The sequence below is a fragment of the Haemorhous mexicanus genome, chromosome 32, assembly GCF_027477595.1.
Source record: "Haemorhous mexicanus isolate bHaeMex1 chromosome 32, bHaeMex1.pri, whole genome shotgun sequence".
In the NCBI taxonomy this organism is placed as follows: domain Eukaryota; kingdom Metazoa; phylum Chordata; class Aves; order Passeriformes; family Fringillidae; genus Haemorhous; species Haemorhous mexicanus.
This window is the reverse complement of record NC_082372.1, coordinates 1,795,814-1,819,272: the sequence shown is the minus strand read 5'-3', so window position 1 is coordinate 1,819,272 and position 23,459 is coordinate 1,795,814. Positions and strand designations below refer to the sequence as shown.

The 23,459-nt window shown below is 53.1% G+C and overlaps 2 pseudogenes; both read left to right on the top strand.

The window, feature by feature from the left end:
• Positions 1–1,153: 1,153 nt before the first annotated feature.
• Positions 1,154–13,162, top strand: LOC132340552 (serine/threonine-protein kinase PAK 3-like; annotated as a pseudogene).
• A 616-nt stretch (positions 13,163–13,778) lies between these two features.
• Positions 13,779–23,084, top strand: LOC132340531 (zinc finger protein 184-like; annotated as a pseudogene).
• Positions 23,085–23,459: the final 375 nt, after the last annotated feature.

The following is a 23,459-nucleotide window of genomic DNA, read 5'->3' as shown; positions in this document are numbered from 1 at the left end:
ACACCTTCCCCCACCCAACGGGGATCACCCGGATCGGGGGTCACCGGGGCTCTGCCCAACGGGGGTCACTGGGGATCATCCAGCGCGGATCCTCCCATGGGGATGGAGCTAGAGCAGCGCACAAAGCACCTCCCACACTCGGGACACTCACAGGGCCTCTCCCTGGTGTGGAAGTGCTGGTGAGTGACGATCCCTGAATTCCACCTGAAGCTCTTCTGACATTCCAAGCACTCATGGAGCCGTTCCCCAGTGTGGATCTTGTGGTTCTTGGTGAGATCAGAGGTCCCACTGAAACTCTTCCCACGTTCCCCACACTCACGGGGCCTCTCCCCAGTGTGGATGTTCTGGTGTTCCATCAGGGCGGAGCTGTGGCTGAAACCCTTCCCACATTCCAAGCACTTGTTCGGCTTCTCCCTGTCATGAGGGTTCTCCACCAGCTCTGAGCTCCGGCTGGATCTCCGGACACCTTCCTGGCTCAGGGGGGTGTAGGCGAGACGGAGGTAGCACGGTCGGGATGGACGGAGACGAGAGATCTCTGAAGCCAGGTCGTGGAACTTGCGGTTTATTGCAAAGGGCGTGGGTGCAGGGCCCTGCTGGGAGCTGCCAGCTGCAGCTCGGAGCAGGCCCGAGAGAAGAGAGAGGATGAGAGGGTAATAATGTAAAAGGCAAGAGCTAAGAGCATAGAAAAGTAAGTAAGAGCAAGAGAGCAAGAGTAAGAGTAAGAGCGCAAGAGTAAAAGCAAGAGCGCGAAGTTCCCGTTACAATACAATAAATCATCTTCTGTGTTGGATATTCTGATTGTCACTAACCAATCTAGTACAGCATACAAATCCTATAGCATTTACATACAGCCTATAAGAATCACTACATTACCATACTGTGCTACATTTTAAACCCTAAAAACTACTCTTTGGACCCCTTCTGCCAAGCTGGCAGGGTCTGCGCAGACCCTTGGACCTGCCTGCTTGCAGAGGGTCTTGTACACCATTGTTTTCCTGTTGTTCATTAACTAAGGGATCTCAAAGCCTGCTTTCATTTCAATCTTGCCTATAGTTTCTATATTCTCAAAATCTTTTGCCAGGCAATCATATTTGTAAGGCTTTCCTGTTTCATCTTCCCCAACAGGGGGGCTCTTTCCTCCCTGCAGCTCCCTGGGCTGGGTTTGCAGCCCCTCCTCATGAGGGATCTCTGAGGTTTTTCCTCCTCCTCCATCCGGCCACAGCTTGGCAATGACAGATCCTGGTTTGGGGGAAACCAAGGTGGGAGCGCCTTGGAGTAGAGGATCCCCGTGGCCAAGTCCATCTCTGGAAGTCAGCAGGGGTCTTGTGTCCATGAAAATCTCCACAATGTCAAGCTTCAGCCCAAAAAAATCTCTCCCAGGAGTTCCCTATCGCTGAGCTCTCCACTTTTGTGGTTCCAGAGTTTTCCTTTCCTTGGGATGATGGGGGTCCAATGGCTCCAGGGGTTCTCTTTTCTCCAGCATCCTGCTTAGGGATGTTCCAGGGGCTTTTGTAGGTCCATGGAGGGTTCATGGGATACTCTGAGATCCCAGGAGTCCCAGAGGTCCCTCTTCTCCAGGCTCCCCCACTTTCAAGGCAGACGGGATCCCCAGCTCTGGGATCGCCTCTCTCTGCTCTCCCCACTCTGGGGCTCCCAGGGGTTCCCCTCCTCTGCTCTCCCAGGGGTCCCCAGCACCAATGTCCTCCCCTGCCCATACTGGGCAATGGCCACGTGGACCCCCAAAGATCCCCCCAAGGAGCTCAGCCTTGGGGTCCTGCAAGATCTAAACCTACACACACACAGAAAAAAACCTCCCAGGGATGGGAGATGATATTTGGGGTCAATTCCACAATCTGCAAGCTCCAAATACACCCCAATAAAAAACCCTCTCAGCGACACCCCAATGGATTTGGGACAAGATCCACCTCCCCTCCCCTCTCACTTGCAGGACGAGGTGGGGGCGATGGTCCCGTGCCTGCGGCCACAGGGGACACTGGAACCTCCTGTTCCTGCTCCTGTTCCTCCTCTTCCTACTCCTCCTTTTCCTCTCTCCCTCCTCCTCCTCCTTCCTAATCCCACCTCCTCCCCAGTTCCTGCCATCTGTGTATTTAAGGTTGGAGACCCTTGCTTGTTTTTAGAACTAGAACAAAGATCCCCGATAGAACAAGGCTTGCTGCTTTCAGTCAGAAGTATCAGTGACTAAAGGTCACGTTTCCTTTGGTTTGGTGCCGTCCTTGCTCCTCCTCAGTGTTCAGGCTGGGCTATGGGGTGTCTTTGTGTGCTGCATTTTCCGAGTTCCTCTGGCATGCTTTGGGCAATAGGCTGTGCCCTGGGAGGGTTCTTTGTGCTCCTTTGTGACACAGGAGAACCTTCCAGGCAGTTTCTGCGTGAGCTGCTGCTGTGGTGTCACAGGAGCAGTGCCACGTCCCCGTGGTGTTCCCGTTGCCGTGGGACACGGAGGCCTCAGTGCCCAGAGTGGCTCTGGGCTCGCTGCCGGAGGATCCTCCTGCCCGAGGCATTCTCAGCAGCCAGCCCAGCCCTGACGGGTGTCCTTCTGTGCTCACAGGGCTACAGGCTGCAGACGTGTGCAGTGCAGCCAAAATGATCCAGCACGTGGCTGCTGCAGTTTGCACTCTCTACTCGGTGGCTTATTCGGGGTATTTTTTAACCCACTTGGCACGTAAGTCGAGGCTTTCCCTCGGTGCAGCATCTGTGGCTTTGGGCTTGCTGTGTGCTTTTTGTTCTTCCTCTGGAGCTGAGTTGACTTTGGAACCAAATTGCCATGAAGACACCATTGTTTTGGGAGAGCTGCTGCCAGCAGCTGCAGCTGAAAAAGGGGGTGTCTGCAGCCAGCGGGACGTGCACAGCATTTGCAATGAGCCCTGGGGGGTTCTGTTCCCTCAGGCAGGGAGTCTGTGCCAGCAGAGCCTGGAACTCCCTCCGTTTGCTGCTCCGGCCAAGAACTGACCCAGCCCAGTATTTTGTGCTGTTCTCTTACTTGCTGTGGGAAGGGACTGTGGCTCCTGGAGGGATGCTGTGAAAGCAAAATGCTCTCTTGGAGTTGCCTTGCTCCATGGCATTTCCCACCACTGGCAGTTTTTCTCCTAACAGCATCTGGTTCATGTTCCCTCTCCCATTTCTGGGCACTTTTTCTGTGGATCCCGAGCAGCTCCTCCTTCGGTGAGTGGGAAAGGAACCTTTGGTGTTTGGAATTGTGCAGCAAGTGGTGAGCTCGGCATGTGGCAGCTGAGTGCCAGCCTGGGAGGCTGAAGGAAAGTTCCTGTCAGTGTCTCAGCAGCAGCAGCAGCAAAGGGATCCCAGTCAGTTTTCTCCTTTTCTGCTGAAGAGCTTTTGAAGAGCTGCAGGTCTGGCTTTGCAGGCAGAGGATTGCTGGCTGGCTTTAGCCATGGTGGAACATCAAACTCCCAGCAATAAGTGGCAAGGTCGACTTTAGCCCACTGTTAGTTGGAACAGCTCCAAACCCAATTTCTGCTTAGTGCAGCTGGATGTGCAGCTGAGGATAAATAAGGTGAGAACTGAGGTAGAACTTCCCGTCCCTCACGCTGCCGTTTGTCCACAGGGCACAAAAGCAGCACCAGCACCTCCTGTGGCTCCCCCTGCTTCCAAAGAGGAGGCCAAAGAGGAGGAAGACAGCAGTGAGCTTCCCACTGTTCTGGGGGACGATGGTGAACTTCCCTCAGTGCCAGGAGATGACAGTGAGCTTCCCTCAGTGCCAGGAGGTGACAGTGAGCTTCCCTCAGAGCCAGGAGGTGACAGTGAGCTTCCTGCTGTTCTGGGAGATGAGGGCAAACATCCCGCGGTGTGGGAATGCAACAGCGAGGCTCCCAAGGTGTCGGACAAGGACAGTGGACATCTCCCGGAGTGGGACGAGGAAGGTGGATGTCCCCTGGTGTGGGACGAGGATGGCCAAGCTCCCGAGGCATGGGATGAGGACAGCAGACATCTCCCGGTGTGGGATGAGGATGGAGGACATCCTGTGTCTTGGGAAGAGGAGAGTGAACATCTCCCAGCATGGGAAGTGGACAGCGAACATCCTCTGGCTTGGAAAGATGATGGCGAACCTGCAGTGTTTTGGGAAGAGGATGGAGAAGCTGCAGAATTTTGGGAAGAGGATGAAGAACCTCCCTCCGCTGTGGGATCCTGGGCTGAGCATTCTGACAGCAGCACAGCCCTGCAGCCAGACGGGAAAGGGGAGTGGTGCCTGATGCAGCTGAGTACGTCTGCTCTGTCCCTGGGTGCCCGAGCAGGGCGCTGTGTGTGTGTCTCGGCATCAGCTGCACCCAGGGTTGCTCTGCAGCTGAACGTCACCGAGCCATTTCTTGTCCTTCCCCAGCTGAGACCAAGGGGCTCACGGCCCCAGGGAGTGGGGCTGCGTTCTGGCTCTGCTGCAGGGCGGGCTCTCACTCTGGGAGGGAGCGTCTTCCACGTGGTTTCTTTCAGGAAACACCGTGAGCGAGGCGGAGCCTGCCGAGAAATACCTGGAGCTGGAGCAGATTGGCCAAGGGTAAGGGCACGGCAGCGACTTCTGCACAAGCAGGGCCAGGGGTTGTGCTGGGGCAGGATCCAGTGAGAAGTCAGGAGAGCTCCAAACACCTTCCGACACTGGGCTACCATCCTGCTGTCTCGCAGTCCTGATCAGAATTGATAACTGTGGTCAGGAGGCATCGTCAGAGCCCCCTGAGGCTGGCAGTGTCCTGCCTGCAGCACGGAGCAGGACCTGGAAGATCTTCTGTCCCTGGAACTGGATTGCCAAAAAGAGCAACTCACCATCTGATGACTGTCAGAAAGCAATTCTCAAGATTTATTTCAAATATTTTCCTTTGAAAAATATCGACGGGTCAGAATGATCAACCTAAAGGTTTAGAAACAGAAACTAGAAGTGAACTAATAAGGGCTCTATTCTAGCACAGGTAGCAGACCCCATCCATTCAGTAACAGACACAGAGCTGATGCACTCTGGGGGAAAATGCATCACTTGCCTGAAGGCAGGACCCCTGAGGAACCTGCAGGTCTTAGGCAGGACATGGAAAAGGATGAAATGCATTCTTTTCCAGTTCTTTAGACCCCCATTTCCCCTCCTAGGTTTTGAACTAAAGCAGTTCAGGGTGGACATTTGGGATTTGCTCCAGCCCAGTTCCTTCGTGCTGGGTCTCAGTTTTCTCTTGCCCACCTTGCATGGCAGAGGGCTGGTGGCTGCTGTGCTGTTGTTGGAAGGGTCGATGCACCCAGGTGTTTGTGAAGGCTGCAGGCAGCAGAGATCTCCTGTCTGGGCTGGCTTTCACTGCCAGGGCCTGAAGCGCTGCTTCTTTCTTCTCTGCTGTTTTGTCTCCAGGGCTTTCGGAACCGTTTACAAAGGACTGGACAGGGCCACTGGAGGAGAGGTCAGTGTCAACACGCCCAGCACGCCTGGCAGCTCTCCAGGGCTTTCCCCTCTGCTGGGAGCTGTGGCTGCAGCTTTGGGGGCCAGCAGAGCTTTCCTGCCCAGGCTGCTCCTCTGAAGGCAGAGCAGTGTCAGCCTGCAGAGCACAGCTGGGACAGACCTGGTCCTTCTAAAGTGCCAAAGGAATGCAAGGAGGGCAGCGGTGTCTGTCAGAGCAGGACACGCTGGCTTGGTCTTCATATCTAAAAGTGTGAATGCATCAGCTGCTGGAGACTGAGGCCCAATTTATCTTCACCCCAGCCTCTGACAGGAACACTATTTAGCAGTTTTTCCATTCTGCCTTTCATCTTCAAAGGGAACGCCAAGGCCTGATTAGGGAGGGATCCTGCTTGGGCTCAATTTGGGGTTTTAGTCCTACTTCAGCTGTTCACAGAGAGAGGGAGAGAAATGAGAAGATGGATGTCCAGAGCAAAGCTCTCTCCCAAACCCTGCAGTGGTGTTTGGGTCTGGTGTCAGTGACAGCCTGTGACAGGGATCACCTGAGCAATGGATGTGTGTGTTTGCTTTGTTGTGCAACCCCAAACAGAGCAGTTGCATCTGAAATCATGACCAAATCCCACAGAACTGCTAAAGGCTTCCTGGCTGTTTTGCTCTGTTTTCACATAACCAGAATTACCTCTGCTTTCAAAATGGGTTTGAATAATAATAGGAGAGTTGAGGCCATTTGAGCAGACTGTAGGTGCAGAGGATGTTGTTAGAGCTTTGAGGCTGACAGCTGAGGGACCATTTCTGCAGAGCTTGCAAGGCCAAATGTCTCTGGCCATGTGTCCTGTGAGCAGCCCCCAGCTGGCAGAGCAATGGGCTGTGGGAATGGCACTTGCTGAGCTCTGGTGTCCCATCCCAAGGCAGTTTGGCACAGCCCGGCTCCGTCGCTCCAAACAGACTCGCTCCATGTTTGCTGTGGCCTCCTGCCACAGACTCCTGCATTTCAAGGGCTGCCATGTCCCTTCAGGTGGCCATAAAGAAAATGAGTCTCCAAGGGCAGAACAGGGAACGAGCTGTGAATGAGATCCTGCTCCTGAAGGACAAGAAGAACCCCAACATTGTCAGCTCTTTGGACAGGTGAGTGTTTCAGCTCTTATCCCGTGCCCGGGCCCTGCGTTAACCTTTCCTGGCATCCCGAGTCTGTAGCCTGTTTTGAAAATGCCTGACCCAGCCACATCTTCCTGTAACAACAGCCTGGCAGTTCACTCCCTGTGTGTGCTTTTGTTGCTTTGCTTTGGTTTTTCCTTCAAGTTGACCCCATTTGCTGTGTTTTCCAACAAGTGCTGATGAACCACAGCAGAAATTATTTCCCTTGGCTTCTTCCCAGCCTCTTTCCATTGCTACAGGTGCCAGGCAGACCAGGTTCTTGTTTCCAGAAATGCCTCATTTGCCCATTTTCCACTGGCCTTGCCTGTTTCTGAAGGGACTTTCTAAAAGGTTTTCTGACTGCTTTTGTCCCAAGTGCTGCACGGCCTCCTCCCCTGGATAGCCCTGGCAGTTGTGTTGCCTTGTTCTGGAGGGAATGGTGGAACTGATGAGTTCAGAAGCTGAACCAGCTGGGGGCAAGTGTTGTGGTTCCACATTGATCTGGGCTGTTGCTAACCTGCATTTTTCACCTGCTTGCCATCTAAGGCCTCTCCTTTCTCACAGGTGACTCCTTCTCCTTTAGACTGTGCAGATTCCAAGGGCTGTGCAGTCGGGCAGGAATGTCTCTCCATCTGATTCTGTCCTCACTGACAAGTGACCTGGAAACAAAACTCCATCCAGGCTTTTCCATGGGGGAATTGAGCACTGCCCATTCATCTCCATGCCATTGTTTTCCTCTTCCAGCTTCCTTGTTGATGGAGATCTCTGGCTGGTGATGGAATACATGGATGGAGGAACTCTGCAGGACGTTGTCAGACAGACACGCATGGCTGAAGGAGAGATGGCAGCTGTCAGTCGGGAGGTGAGGGATCCTGCTTGTCACTCCCATGGCTGGGACACGATGGTCCTTCCAAACAGGCATGAGAACAGAAGTGGCTCCATGCTCAGGGCTTTGTTTCTGTGCTGTTTTCATGAGCTGGAGAAGAAAGAGCCTCTGCAGTGAACGGCCTGCCAGCATCACTGCACGTCTGCTCTGTTCTTGCTCTCTCTCCTGCTGTTGTGGTACTCTCTGTCCTTTTTTGATTTGATTTGCTGTTCTCAGCTTTGCCTTGCACCGTTTGCCTGGAGCTTGTGTGCACTGCACTCCTGGCCTGTCCCAGCAAAGCTGCTGCTGGCAGAATTCTGAACTGTCCTTTCTGGTGTGATATATTCCGGCCATTGGTTTTTACCCTGGTGTTTCTTGTTCTCTCTCAGTGTCTGCAGGGCCTGGATTTCCTCCATTCCAACCGGGTGATGCACAGGGATCTGAAGAGCTCCAACATCCTCCTGGGAATGGACGGCTCTGTCAGGCTGGGTGGGTGTTCCTGGCCAGGCACGGCGCTCCCGGGCTGCGGCTGTGGGGCTGCTTCCCAGTGAGGCCAGAGCCCCACAAGGGCTGCTGGGGGCACTGCCCGGGCCCTGCTGACAGCTGAGAGCAGCTGCCCCTGCAGAGAGCTCAGGAGAGGAGCAGGGTGCCAGCAGTGCCTTTGCTCTGGCTCTGGCCCTTCCAGAGGGGCAGCAGTGGGAATCTAAAGCTCCATGGGAATCAGTAAAAGCCACTGCATGAAAGCTGAGGGTTTCTGTAAGGGTCCAGTTCCATCTTTCCTTGGCTACAGCCCTGAGGACTTTTCCAGCTGACTTCACTACTGCATTCTCAGATGGAGAGTGGGGAATCTTTGTGCTTAGTTTCCTCATTCCAGCTGCCTTTGACAGGGTTTGTTTCTGTCCTCAGCTGATTTTGGCCTCTGCGCTCAGCTCAGCCCTGAGCAGGACCGGCGCAGCTCCATGGTGGGCACTGCTCACTGGATGGCCCCAGAAGTTGTGACCAGATCTCCTTATGGCCCCAAGGTGGACATCTGGGCCTTTGGCATTGTGACCATCGAGATGGTGGAAGGAGAACCTCCTTACTTCAGGGAAACGGGGGCCATGGTAAGAGGCAAATTCTCCAGTGGTTGCAGAGGCCTGTGAGCACAGGGGGACCCTGCCCTGGGAGCAGCAGCTGGAGGTTTCTGCACATGGGAAAGGAATTCCCAGAGGACTCCAGCCTGAACACAGACGAATGTTCTGCAGTCTCCAGCAACAATTTGCTTTGGGATTTACGTTGTTGCAGCTCTTCTGGCTCTGAGGATGACATGGAAATGTGAAGCAAGTGCATCAGCTCTAATGTTACCCTGCAAGAAAAGCCCAAACCAACCCCACATCCCACCCCCAAACCCAACAAGATTTCTGCAGGAGCTTCTAGAAGACATTTTGCAAGATGATCTCCCCCCTGATTCCTCTCACTGTGAAACTTATTGAAAACCTGAGGATGATTGTTTAACATCTCCATAGTCTAACATATTTCTTTCCTAGTCCAAGCTACTTTCTCCGTGTCACCAAAGCTGAGCTTTCAGCATCACAAACCTCCTGTTTCTGGCCTGGCAGTTTCTGGGATGGGGCATCAGGAATGCATTCACTTGAGTGTCAGTGGCACTGCAGAGATGCACTTGATGTAAGAATCCTTTGATATAACACAGTCAGACCACACTGACTCTGGAAAATGGCCTGTACAGCTGGTGTCCACATTTGGAGAAGCAAAATGTGTTATTTCTGCTGGAGGTTCCTACTAACAAAGTCAGCCAATGAAACTGGCTCTCAGGGCGAGATCATTTGGATGTTGAAGAGGTTGTGGCAGCCCCAGGGTTTGGGTTTTTTGGTTGGCATAGAAAAATGAGCTGTGAGCAGCATCTCTGGCAGGGAGGAAAGTGCCCGTGGAGCTGGGGCTGAGGACCCGGGGTGGATGTGAGCCCGTGTGGGTGTGAAGGAAGCTGGCAGAGTGCTGAGTTTGCTTTCCCTTCAGGCTCGCGCTCTGATCCGGCAGAACGGGACCCCGCAGCTGCAGGAGCCCCGGCGCCTGTCGGCTCTGCTGCGGGACTTCCTCGAGTGCAGCCTGGAGCCGGACGAGGAGCGGCGCTGGGCTGCCCAGGAGCTGCTGCAGGTGAATGCCAAGGGCTGCAGGGCAAGCGGCAGCGCGAGGGAGGGGTTTTCTTGTGGGGCCCCCTCCGACAGTCTCCAGCCTCGCTGCTTTCCACACGCAGAGCGAGCAGAATCCTCGCCTGCTTTGGCCTGGCAGGCTCCTTTCGAGGCCAGCTGGGCCTGGTGCCTCACAGCGAGCAGGGACATCTTCAACAGGTCAGGGGGCTCCGAGCCCTGCCCGACCTGAGCTTGGAGGTTTCCAGGGAGGAGGCACCTCCCACACCTCTGGGCACCTTCTGTCAGTGTTCCCCCACTCTCCTGGTTAAAAAATTCTCCCTTAGATCTAATCTGAGCCTGCTTCCCTCTCTTGAGTTTTAAACCATTTCCCTTTGTCCTGCTGCAACAGAGCCTGTGAGGAACTTGACTCTGGGAAGTAACAGTTCATTTCTTTCTTTTTTATCCTTTGGACAGCACCCATTTTTGTCATCAGCCAAGCCTCTCTCCAGCCTGACCCCTCTGATCACTGCAGCGAAGCAACTGAGGGAGCAGCGGAGGAGATGAAGCACTTGAGGACAGCCTTTAGTTACAGTAGTTAGGACAACTAGTTAGTTTTGGTAGTTAGCACTGATAGTTATGGTAGTTAGTACTGCTAGTTGGTTATGGTAGTTTGCACAGCCTGTTTGTTATGGTTCTTGTTTGTCATGGCAGTTTTTGGAATAAAAACTCTCTCAAACCTCGACTCCCTTGACGTGTCCCTTCCTTCTCCCGCTGTGCTTCAGCTGCCCGGAGCCATGTGAGGGGAGAGCGGGCCCAGCCTGGCCCAGAGCTGAGCCCCAGCAGAGCCCTGGCAGAGCCCAGAGCAGCCTCGGCACCTGCAGAGTCAGCCTGGAAGGAGGCGCTTGGAGCCTTCGGGGCTGCACCCGGCTCTGGGTTACAAACTGTGTGTGCTGGAAAATGCCAGCGGCTCTGCAGGAGGGCAGAAGGGGCCCGGGGAAGGCCCAAGTGCTCCATGCAAGGGAAAAACCTGCCCTGGCTTTGGTGTAAATAACTAGGCAGTGTTGGCTTTTGCTTCATGTATTGACTTGTGCAAATTATTCTTAATCACAACGAGTTTGATATGGTACAGTTTGTAATCACCTTTCACTGCTTTTGCTATAGTATAATTTGTTCAGCTTTTTGTTGCCAATGCCCTGGCCCCTGTGTAGCTCCTATCCTCAGAACATCATTTATGGATGATATTTTAGTTGGTGGAGAGTGTGAAAAACACACATTATAGTTTTGGCTTTTGCAAACTATTAAAGTGGATGCCATGTGTTGTGCATTGTAATGTTAACTTTTGCAGAAGTAGCTGTAGTTGTGAAATAATAGCTAATGCTTTTATTTTTGCATCTAACTTACAATAATGAGAATGACTCAGAGATATTTGTGAAATAACTAATTTGAAGTACTTGTGGAAATAGCTAAAACCATCTGCCTGGTCAGATAACACTTGAGGAAGGGATGTGATGAGGGCCCCTGCCACTGACCCTTCCACTGTCAGCAACTGTCACCTGCTGAAACCACAGAACAGGGGGCCCTTGTGAGGGGGTGACACACAACCCTCAAAACAACAACCCACGATTCCTGCACGTACTCTAAAAAGGTGATTTGGGGGTCAAACCAACCTAAAGAATTCCTGGAACATGTAAAGGAGTTCAAAGAAATGTTTGAATTTGTATAATCATTATGAATACGTATTTGATCAATACAATGGAAAAAGTTGCTAAGAAGAGTTGCTGTGGTTAACCATTGTGCCTCTGGCCATCGCCAAGCACCCAGCGCTGTTACTGTATTTGTTCCTTATTTTTCCTTATTAAACTTTGAAAAATTCTAAAGAATGAGGCTCCTTTCTCACTTTGTCCCCAAGGTGCTCACGCCTTGTTCTTTCCCCAAGCCAAGATTTGTCAATCCTACACTTTGTCTAGATAGAGCTGGACAAGGCTGTGAGGAAAAGGAAGATGCACTGGTGGGGAGGCCCATGGGAGTCTCAATCTCCCAGCTGTGGAGGACTGGTCCCAAATAATAGGAATAGATTTCAATGTTATGGTCATAAGCTTGCTTCTCCCATAGATCTTTGCAGGCACATGCTAATTTATGTAAAGTTATGTTACCCCATTGGCCTGTTGGCCTAGTTACCCAAGTACAACCCCTGTTACCCATCTCTGGTTAGTCCCTAGAATGTTCTCCTCTCTGTCCCTCCATTTGCCCTGGTTTACTGCATTCCTCTGCCCCTGTTTCCCTGTTAGCTGACCCGACCCTTAACCCCTCCTTTGCCCCATTTTCCCCATATCCATTGGACCCTGACCCTCAGCTCCACCCTCACTACCCCATATAAAAACCCCCTGTGCCCTCAGCTTGCACCCTGTCTTTGTCCCTGGACCCTGTTCAGCTGTGGACCCTGTTCCTGTACCAATAAACCCAGTTTGCTGGAGATCACACACAGACCCACCCTGCCTGCTGTGTCAGCTCTATAAAGCAGCCGTGAGCTTCGGGCTCCTGAGTGCCGGACGCTCCAAGGGCCTCGGCAGCGCCAGGACACTGCAGACTGGGACAGCCAGGCAGGTGAGGAGGAAGTCACTGCCCCTATCCCCTCCCTCCTGCTTCATCTCCCAGCCCAGCATTGCTGCAGGACAGCCTCACTACCAATGCCATCCTGCCAGGGATGGACTGGGGGGATCTTCCCCTTCCCTCTGGCATGGAGGCAAATCCCATCTTCGCCTTCTCTGCCCTCCTTCCTCTCCTCATTCTCTCCTTCAACCATCCACATTCCTTTCCCATCTCCTTCATCCCTTCTTCCTTCTTCTTCCTTCCTCTCCTTCTGCCTTTTCCTTTTCCCTTCTCCCTGTCTCTTCCTCTCCTTCTCCTTCCTCCCCCAGGCACTGAGCTCCTGATGGAGACTAGGGAGAAAAAACCCCTGCCACAGAACCTCGTGGAAGAGGCCATTTGGAACGGCTCCACGGTGCAGGAATCCAACGGGGATGAAAAGCTCCAGAGATCCCACACAAGGAGGGGCTGCAAACCCAGCCCGGGGAGCTGTGAGGATGTAAAACCCTCCCTGTGCTGGGGAATGTGAGAAGAGCTTCAGACAGAGCTCAGCCTATTCCTGGCACCTCCAAAGACAGCGGTGCAGGATACAGAGATCCATGGGCATGCAGAGATCCCCGTGCAGGTCCATGGGGCTGCAGAGATCTCCCTGCAGATCCATGGGGCTGCAGAGATCTCCCTGCAGATCCATGGGGATGCAGAGATCTCCCTGCAGGTCCATGGGGATGCAGAGATCCCCCTGCAGATCCATGGGGTTACAGAGGTTCCCCTGCAGATCCATGGGGATGCAGAGATCCCCCTGCAGGTCCATGGGGATGCAGAGATCCCCCTGCAGGTCCATGGGGATGCAGAGATCCCCCTGCAGCCCCTGGAGGAGCCGCGCTGGAGCACGGGGATGCCTGAGAGGAGGCTGTGACCCCGTGGCCAGAGGGGCCCCGCTGGAGCAGCCTGTCCTGGCAGGACTGACCCCGGGGCACAGTGACCCACGCTGCAGCAGCTGGAGGGGGGCTGTGCCCCATGGGATGGACTCAGGCTGGAGAAGTTCCTGGAAAAGTCTCCGGTGGGAGAGAGCTCAGGGTGCAGCAGGGGAACGACTCCTGTCCCCGAGCAGAGGGAGAAGCCCCGGGGGATGAACTGAGCATGGCCCCATTCCCTGTCTCCGGCACTGCCGGGGTAGGAGGTGCAGCTGGAAGGAGGGAGGCGGGGGGAAAGCTGGATTTAAGGGTCTTCACTGAATTCTCATTATCCTGCTCTGAGCTTTTGGAGTTTTCTGCCAGAAATCTCTCCCCTCCCCCACTTACCCACAGGGGTTTTGGGCAGCTTTCCCTTCCTGGGGGAAATCAAAGCGATGCACTGATGCTTCTAATTAGGGGTAGGAAAAGTGAGGCTCCAGGGCTCCCGCTGAGCCGGAGCCACCGAAGCGGCAGTGCCGTGGGAAAGCCGTGTCGGGAGCTGCGGAGAAGTTTGTTTGTTTTTTCAGCTCCATCCCCCTCGGGCTCGGGCCCGTTCCAGGGCTGCTCCTCAGCTCCGGCTTTGCCCTCACGCAGCCCGGGGTGCCCTGAGAGCGCGGGGCGGGGCTGTGCCGTGTGCAGAGCCCGCCCCTGGCTGCGATTGGCCGGTTGTGCCGTCAGTCGCGGTTCTGGCGCGCTGATTGGTGGGAGGGGGCGGAGCAGGGCCCCGGTGCCGGCCTGAGGGCGGCCGTGGTTGCGCAGCGGCGCCATTGGCGGAGCGGGCCCGGGAGCGGCGGCGGAGCTCGGAGGCGGCCGGAGCGCAGGTGGGAGCCGCGCTGGGTTGTGCGGGGTCTCGGGGCTCGCTGCGGGTCTCGGGGCTCGCTGCGGGTCTCGGGGGCGGCAGGGGGCTCAGGCGGGTTGGTTGTGCCGTGTCCGGCCCCTGGGCTGAGGGCGCTGCGGGAGCGGCTGCCCGCGGTCTCCTTCCCGCCGCTGCCTCGGCAGGAGCCGCTGCCGGAGCGGCGCTGGCTCGGCCCGGTTCCTGTGGCTGGGACAGAGGGGGCTGCCCCGCCGCCGGGGCTGTGCGGGGAAATTCACGTCGGCGGAGGTTTCTGTGCCCGGAGGAGCTAGAGGAGTCCTGTAAAAGTGACTTTATTGCTGAGCAGAGGGAGAGGCCGTGGGGCATTTGCCGTGCGGTCTCTGCCATTGTTGGAGTTCGCAGCCTACTTTTTATTCTCATTTTCCCGGCCTTATTTCCCTCTCCCTGTGCCCACTGGCTGAGGTGCTTGGAAGGTTCAGACTTCCCGATCCGCCTGCTGTATGTCCTCGTTAATGTGCACCCCCACTTTTGTTTAACATCCGATATTCACGGGCTCTGTTAAGTCCTTGTTCTTCTCGAAGTTCAGGAATCTAGCGGGACTTTGAGCAGGTGTCCGTGTGAATTTGTAACATTTTCTGGAACTGATGGTTTCTCCCGTTACTTCCTTATCTACAAGTCCCTGGCCCTATCTCCAAACAGATTCACTCATTGACTCTGGTTTTTCTTCCTGGGTCCTCTTTGATTTTGGGATTATTCTCAGTGCCCTCCTTCCCTGTCCTTCTGTAGCCGTTTCTGGATCAGGAGGCCTGGCTGCCACCTGCATCCCCTGGCTCATCTGCTGAATGAGCTGCACTCTCTAGGTATGGAGCATGGTAAAAAGATGAGAGTTGCTGTAGCACATGAGAGGAGAAATTGCATTCGTTTAACCCATGGTCTGCCAGGGAGCCACAAAACTGTGTTCCATACCCATCCTTTCCATGTTTGGACTGGTACATGAGCTACTTTCTTGTTTCTTTTGTTATCTGTTTCCCCACTTTTCCTTTGTCATCTATTTGCCAACAGCAGTTTGTGTCATTTAATTTTCCAGAAACTCCACCTTTTTCTGCTAACAGATGATCTGATCCCATCCCCTGGTGAAATGTTGTGTTCCTCATTTCAGTGGATTGGTCAGCAGGAAGGTCAGGAGCTGGAGCTGTCTGGTTGGTTATTATTTTGAGGACAGCTTGTAACCTAATTGTTGCCCGATCTGAAGAGAACACAAAACAACCGGAATTGCTTTATGAGGTGCTTTATTAGGGCTCGGGAGCCTGAGGACTTTCGTCCAAAGTCAGAGCCCCATTTTGCCACAGAATCTGCAGGGTTTATATACTTTTCTTAACATGATTGCTTCATTTAATCTATATGCATCGCTAAGCATTTTTTAAAGGCATACAGAGATTTATTAGGTACATCATGACATTTGTTACTTAGCCAGAAGGTGCATTCCATAGATAAGGTTTGGTACATTCTCTAGATAACACATCCTCTCGATCTACCATGCACTAAAGTTCACACAAAGTTTACTGGGCCTACTGCGGCCTTAGCATAACTACTGCTACTCATGCTATTATATTGCTTCATTAATCTAGACATCTGTCTATTAACTAGAATATGATTTTCAATAATTTTCGAACTTCTGCAACATAATGATGCCATTGAAATGAGAAATGGGTTCTGTGGCTCCTGATATGTATTGTTTAGGGTTCCCAGGGGCTGGTCCGTGTTGTTGTAGGATTTGTTCTGGTGGCTGTTGCTGTTTTCCCCATTTTTGGGCACTCCCTCAGGAGCCAGGACTGCATCAATTGACTGCTTTTCTGTAATTCAAACATCACATTCTTGGATTCCTAACTGATCTTCCTAAATAACCGAAAAACACAAAAGACCCCCACCAAATCCAAAAATAAACTGATCTAATACACCCTATATAACACAGACAATGACAGCAGGTGTTGCAGTGGGCAGAGGGATGATTCACCCCCAGCTTTTTTAAGTGTAGTTTTCAGAACATTCTGCTTTTGCTGTTTCCCTTTGCAGCTTCACCCGTTTCTGTTGCAGAGTCAGATCTCCTCACCACGGGCTCTGTCTTGAGCTGTGCAAATTCCATCTGTGCAAGCAGGCAGAGCTTGGGGTGAGGGGCAGAGGGAATCAGCCCAATTCCTGCCCCAGGCAAGAGACCCAGGTGGGTTGTCCACACTTTGCCCTGCAGTGTTAATTTGCGTTTCTAAAGCCCCTCTCCAGGCTGCCTGGAATGAAGCTTCTCTTCCAGAGCAGCCATCCCACCACTCACAGGTGCCCCCGCCAGAATCTGCTTCTTTTTTTGTTTGCTTTTTTTTTTCTTTTGTTTGGTTTGGGTTTTGTTTTGTTTTTGGGACTGTTTATTTCTTTAAACAATATTTAAACAACCTATTAACTGTTTACGAATTAAATGGTCACTTTTAAAGCTCTTGTAGTTTTTCAGAATGCAGCCTAAAGGTGATCATCGAAAAACCCAGACCAAAACTTGATTCTCACACTTCTGTCCCAAACCTACCTGACAATATAAAGTGGGATTATTAGGAAAAATTATTCTCATGTTTTAATCTTGTCACTGAAACTGCAGGGAAAACAAAAACTCTCCAAGAATATCTTTATTGTTAGAGAGTCGAGGCATTACTTGGTTCTGGCAAAGATATGTAACAGAAATAATTTCATCCACACATAGCCCGGGTGTGCAGAGAAAATCATTCCATGACATGTAAATTTTACTAGATTTTTCCTAAACTTTCTACAGCCTGAACCAATCTAAATCCACTGGTTTAATGTTCATTGCTTCCAAGTTGTGTGGTTTTTAGTATCTGGTTTCCTATTGGACCCGGATTTCTTCCCCTTGGATGTTAATTAGGTGCACACTCCTGGATTTCCTTCTCAGCCTTTTCCAGACCAGGTGTCTCCAGCTCTGCCGGGGGCAGTGTCTGGAGTAGCTGTTGGTTGCTCTTTGCTGCTGGGCATTGATGTTTTGTTGCTGGTCCTTATCTCTGTGGGTATCTTTTTGGCTGTTCCCAGTCTGTTGAGATGTTAAACTCATCTCTGTTGAGTGGTGTAACATCCCTTAAAAAAAAACTTTAAAATTTCTTTCCCCAAGGCAACGGCAAACCTTTGAGTAGTGAAACCTTTCTGAGCAGGGAAATAAGTTTTAGAAGAAATAAACTTGGTATATTTTGCAACGATCCAGTCCCAGGCAGCCCAGTGTGTGAGTGTACCTGAGCCCCAGAGTGGAATTGTGCCCTTGTGTTCCCCAGCAGCTGTGGCGAGTGCAGGCCCAGAGAGCACTGAAGCTGCAGCAGTGCCAGCAAGGCTTGGCCCCAGTGGCTGGAGATGCCAGAGGAGGGTGGGCAGGCAGAGGATTTCAGCAGAGGATCTGTGGGCAGGCCCAGGGGCTGGGCCCGCTGTGGAGCCCTGGCTGCTGCTGCGTTGCCTTCAGGGCAGGCTCAGTGGGGCCTCCCATCCTCCTGCTGCAGGTGGGAAGTGCAAATCTCCGGGGCTTCAGGGAGGCTGAGGGGTCCCACGTGTTCAGCTGTGCTGGTGGCTGTTTCTGGCCTCAGGGCCACTTGGCATGGGCCATGGCACTTGGCCACCAGTGGTGCTGCTTTGCACTCCTTAGGCAGGAGCCGATGTCCTGGGTGGGTGTTGGGAACAGCAAAGTCCCAAGGCAGGGTCAGTGCCAGCCCAGCTTCCTGTGGGAGAGATTTCACAGGGACAGGATCCTGGCCACAGCCTGGGGCTGCCCACACTTCTGGGTTCACTTCAGCATAGGCCTTGCCAGACATCTGACACAGTGGTACAACAGAACTAAGCTCTGTATCACCTTTTATAATATTAATTTGCATTCCCAATTTAGTGACTAAATCTCTTCCCAGTAAATCATAATCACAATTAGGAGCAAATAAAAATTAATGCATTTCAAACTCATCCCACACATCTGCCAATAGTGGTTCAATAAAACACTCCTCCTCGTTTTCCCCAATTCTCCCATTAATATTCAAAGACATTTTTTTGAATTTTCCCCCCCATAGGTCTAAGATTGAGAGTGGATTGAGAGGCCCCTGTGTCCATCAGGAAAGGCCTCTTCTCAATGCAGACCCAACCTGAATGTTCTCAAGGGCTCCAGTGTGGTGGGTCCCTGGTGTGATGGGAGCTGTGACAGCCCTGCCAAGCCATGTCCATCAAGGGGTGGACTTGCTCGTCCTGAGGGTGCTGCTGTCTCTGCTTGCAGTGTCCTTGTGCCCTGCAGCTGGAGCCCTGATTCCTTGCCAGGGGCTGTTTGGGTGGGCTCTCCCCTGCCGAGGAGGGCAATGCCTCTGCCAGGTGCTTGTGGCCAAGCGTGTCCTCTGGGTGTTGGGGCCCCCTTGGGCCCTGGGATTGATCCCTCAAGAGCTGTAGGAACTCTGCCCTGGCCATTGCCTTCAGCTTGGCCTTTTTCTGCTCCCTTCTTGCATTCCCCTGCTGTGCCTTTGTGCCCAAGTGCTGCAGGTCCTTCTTGTGCCCCTCCTGCAGCCCCCCTCAGTGCCTGTGGGTGCTCATCCTCTGACAGCTTCTGAGCTTTCTGCAAAATCATTTGTTTCTCCAGTGACCCCAACCAAATCCTTAAAAGATAATCTCGATCCTTACACATATAATCCATATTTCCCAGATGTTCCTTGCTCCCTGTGCTCAGGGTCCCCTCCCCAGCCCGTATCCCAGAGCCGGTCCCTGTCCTGCCGCAGTGTCCAAAGGTGCCCCCCCGGTGGGCAGGGCCGGCAGCTCCACGGGGCCGGGCAGGGGCCGGGGCGTCCCGCAGCCTCCTGGGGGCCAGGGGCCACTGCCGGCCCTGCCCGGGGCTGGTGGGGTCAGGCAGTGCCCGGCGCTGAGCCCCGGCTGCCCCACAGCCCCGGCCCGGCCCCGCAGCTCCCCACAGGCCCCCAGCCCGTGCTCCCGGTCCCGCCCCTCTGCGCCTGGTGCTGCCTCTGCCCACCACAGAGAAACCCCCTGAAATCCTGACCTCCTTGATTTCCTGTCTTGGAAACTGGGGATACAAATGACCTGAATCAGCTAAAAAGTTTTGAGGCTAAGACCCTGCTGAAAAACATCCCAGTCCTCAGTATTTTTCTCTTCCTCTGATTTTGCATCATCCTTTTCCTTCCCACAGAGATTCCTCCTGCTGGTTCTTGCCTTATCCATATTGCTGCACACTCCCCTTCACCCAATCCCTTCCCAGCACACCAACACCATCCATCCTCTGTTGTCCAAATCCCTTCTCCACTTCCCTTATTGCCCCCCTGGGTATCTATGTCCTTAATTACCTCTGGAGGAATGTGCAAACTGCCTCAACATTCTCCCAAGGGACCTTTCAGAGATATTTTGGGATCATCATCCCTTTGGCCAGGACCCCTTCCCAGCTTTCCCTTTTCTACCCTCCATGGGTGCCCTGCCATGTTCATTCCCCAAAGATCCCACTGCACTCACTGATGAGATTTCCAGAGCTCTCTCTCTCCTGACTCTTCAGAGCCCCCCTGATGTGTCACTCGTCTGTCTCCTGGTCACTCTCGGGTACCCAATCAATCCCCAGTGCCACCGCCACCCAAGGGAGCCGATCCCCCAAATTGGGTGAGGCACCTTCAGCTGCACTCACTGCCCACTGCCCCAGACGGTGGAAGGAATTCCGGATGAGCTCCAAGCTGTGTGGAAAAATTGACATCACCAGAGGTTTCTGTCCACAAAGCAGCCAGAGGAGTCCTGTAAAAGTAATTTCATTCCTAAAAAAAGGGAGATGCCATGAAACATTTTCCATGTGGTCTCTCCTATTGTTGAAGGACACAGCCTCCTTTTCATCCTAATTTTCCCAGCCACATCTCCCTCTCCCCATTGGGTGGAGTACTTAAGAGGTACAAACATCCCAATCCACCTACTGCATACCCCCTTGATAGGGTTCCCACTTTTGTATAGCAAACGATATTCATGGCTCATTGTTGTTCTTCTCGAAGTTCATGAATTTGGCATGACCTTGGCTCAGCAGCAGTCAGTGTCATCAGTTAATAACATTTTCTGAAACTGATGGCTTCTCCTGTTGCTTCCTTTTGTACCTGGCTCTATCTTTAATCAGATTCACAGCATCTGTTTGCAAAGACACTTTCCTCTTGTTCCTTTCATGGGGGTCCCTCGTTTGCGGGACATCCCCTCTGGAGCAGGGTGTCCCCCTTGCTGCAGCCCCAGCCCTCAGGCAGTGCTCACACAATCAGAGTGTGTGGCACTCATGACCCAGCAGTGCCCAGGCAGACCCGCAGCTCCCAGCGTTCCCCACCTGCAGCGTCATCGCCCCAGCGCCCCCCACACGAGGGGAATTTGGGGAGGTGGGAGTGGGGCAGCGCCAAGGCCGGGCCCCCCCGCGCTGTCCTGGCGGGAGCGGCTGCAGTGGGGACCGAGTGCGGGCGGAAGCGGCCGAGAGCCCAGCGCTGCCCCAGCCCGACCTGCCCCAGCTCCATCCCTGCCCCTGCGGTGGGATGCTGTGGGTTTGGGGGAAGGGGGAGCCAGCAGTGAATGCTGGGCCTGGGGCAGGAGGAGAAAGGAAGGAGAAGCAGGGTTGAGGAACAAAATGGTCAAATGCTGCATGTGGGAGGAGAAGGTGGGATTGTGCTGGAGAAGGAGGAATAGCAGGAGGAAGAGGAGTGTGAGCAAGAGCAGAGACACAGGAGGAGGAGGAGCAGAAACAGGAGGTTTCACCCCTCCCTGTGTCTGCAACCTCCCTCCTGCCCCAGGCGTGTTTCTCCCCCCAACATGCAGCAGGTGACCAGGGAGGGGGATCCATGATTTTCACAGGGGTGAATCTTGATGTTTCTGAGCTTTTGTGGGTTAAATGTTGGTGCTTTGGTTTTTTGTTGGGGCTGAATCTTTATATTTTGGAAGGGGGTTTTGCTGAATCATGATGTTTGGAGAGTTTTTGATCTGTGTCTTTATGTTTGGAGAATTTTTGGACTCAATCTTAGTATTTTGGTGGTTCTTACAAACACAAGATTCTCAATGACTTCATGAGATAAAGGGGAGAAGGAGTCCAAGGCATTCTCATCTTGTTTTTTCCCCAAACCAGGATTTTTCATTCCTAGGGAATGTCTGGATGGAGGAGGAGGAAAAGCCCTGGAGATCTTGCACGAGGAGGGGCTGCAAACCCAGCCCAGGGAGCTGCGGGGAGGAAAGAGCCCCCCTGAGCCAGGAAGGTGTCTGGAGATCCAGCAGGAGCTCAGAGCTGGTGGAGAAGCCTCATGGCAGGGAGAAGCCGCAAAAGTGCTTGGAATGTGGGAAGGGTTTCAGCCGGAGCTTGCACCTGATCCAGCACCAGGTGATCCACACTGGGGAACGGCCCTATGAGTGTGAGGAGTGTGGGAAACGTTTCAGCTGGAGCTCCAGCCTGATCCAGCACCAGGTGATCCACTCTGGGGAATGACCCTTTAAATGTGGAGAGTGTGGGAAGAGTTTCAGCCAGAGCTCTGTCCTGATCCAACACCAGAGGATCCACACTGTGGAAAAGCCCTTTGAGTGTGGGGAATGTGGGAAGAGCTTCAGCCAGAGGGGCCACCTGATGCAGCACCAGGTAATCCACACCGGGGAGCAGCCCTACTAGTGTGGGGAATGTGGGATGGGCTTCAACCAGAAGGGGAGCCTGATGCAACACCAGAGAATCCATACTGGGGAAAAGCCCTATGAGTGTGGGGAATGTGGGAAGAGCTTTAGATACAACTCTGGCCTGAGGAAACATGAGAGGATCCACACTGGGGAAAAGCCCTACGAGTGTGGGCAATGTGGGATGAACTTCAGCATCAAGTGCCAGCTGACGGAGCACCAGAAGATCCACACTGGGGAAAAGCCCTACAAGTGTGGGGAATGTGGGAAGAGCTTCAGAGGAAGCTCAGCCCTGATTCGGCACCAGGTGATCCACATGGGGGAATGGCCCTACACCTGCTTGGAATGTGGGAAGAGCTACGGGTGGCACTCTGACCTGAGAAAACACCAGCACACCCACACCGGGGAGAAGCCCTACGAGTGTCCTGAGTGTGGGAAGAGGTTTCCAAGGAGCTCCGATCTCTGCAAACACGAGCGGATTCACACAGAGGAGAGGCCCTTCCGCTGCTCCGACTGCGGGAAGGGCTTCAAGCTAAACTCCCAGCTCACCATGCACTGGCGCATCCACACCGGGGAGAGGCCCTACAAATGTCCTGAGTGTGGGATGAGAGTCTCCTCAAGCTCAACCTTGACCCGACACCAACGGAGGCGCCACTAAGGGAAGCCCTGTGAGTGCCCCGAGTGCGGGAAGAGCTTCATGTGCTGCTCCAGCTCCATCCCCCATGGGAGGATCCGCGTTGGATGATCCGCAGTGACCCCCGTTGGGCAGAGCCCTCGTGATCCGTGGTCCTGGTGATCCAAGTTGGAAGGCATCTGGCTGGGGCCTCCACATCTTCCTGGTTCCCTGAGGGCACCTAGATAAACCCAGTGGCAGGAACATCCATCAGGAGGCAGGCCAACAATGGGATTTCCTTGGGGAGAGATTTGTCGACTTTCAACCCCATAAAATCTTTAGCATTCAATCCTATCTTCTGGTGACATCAAGGAGTACTGAATGGTGTTGGAGGTACATTCTGGGTTGACTATATGATGCTTGTATCCCCAATTGTCTTGTTGTTTTTATGCTGAATAATAAGTTTTGCACCTTTAAGACTTGTCCTGAGAGTGAAGGAGGAGAGAAGCAGTGCACAGTTTGTTTTCACACACTGCACTCACTCCTCCACATTCCTGCTCCTGCAGTGTGTTGCCTGCAGATGGACAGACAGCAGGACAGAGCTCTCCTTTGCTTTTAGTTAGTTTTAGCTAGCTGAGGCAAAGAAGTTCCCTGGACTGTGGTTTTTTCCACTTTTCTTTGGACCTGTTTAAACCTGCTCTGGCCTGAACACCAGCAGAGCACCGGCAGCTCTCACCTGTGGCCCACCGGGCCGGGCCTGGGCTGCGGCATTTCTAGCACCGGAGGGACTGATAAGAGACTGAGTGAGCTGAGCTACAGCCCATGGAGGGACTTTGTGAGTTTGTCTGTCTTTTAGAATGGCAAGAGGATTTATTGTTTAATATTGTTTAGGTTTTATTGTTTAATAAATAGTTTTCTCCACCTTTCTCCAAAGAGGTATTTTTTTTTCCTGAACCAGTTGTGGGAGTGCTCGATTGAATCTGCTTTCTAGAGGAACCCCTTCAGAAGTTCTCTCCCAAATTTGCTCTGAACCAGGACAAGGTCTTTTCCAACTTCAGGGATTCCACGACTTTGATTTCCTATTGCCAAGGGTGTCTTCTACAGCCAAATGGTGTAAAACTGGGGAAAAGACCAAGATTTTGGAGACAGTGGGATAGAAACTCCACCAAAAAACGTTCTTGCCTTCTACCCAAGCACATGGATCCTCAGCCGGCACGGACATGGAAATCTTTTTCTTTGGCCTTGATTTTGTTTTCATTTTCTCTTTATTGCTTTAAAATATTCAATATTGAGGTAAAAATA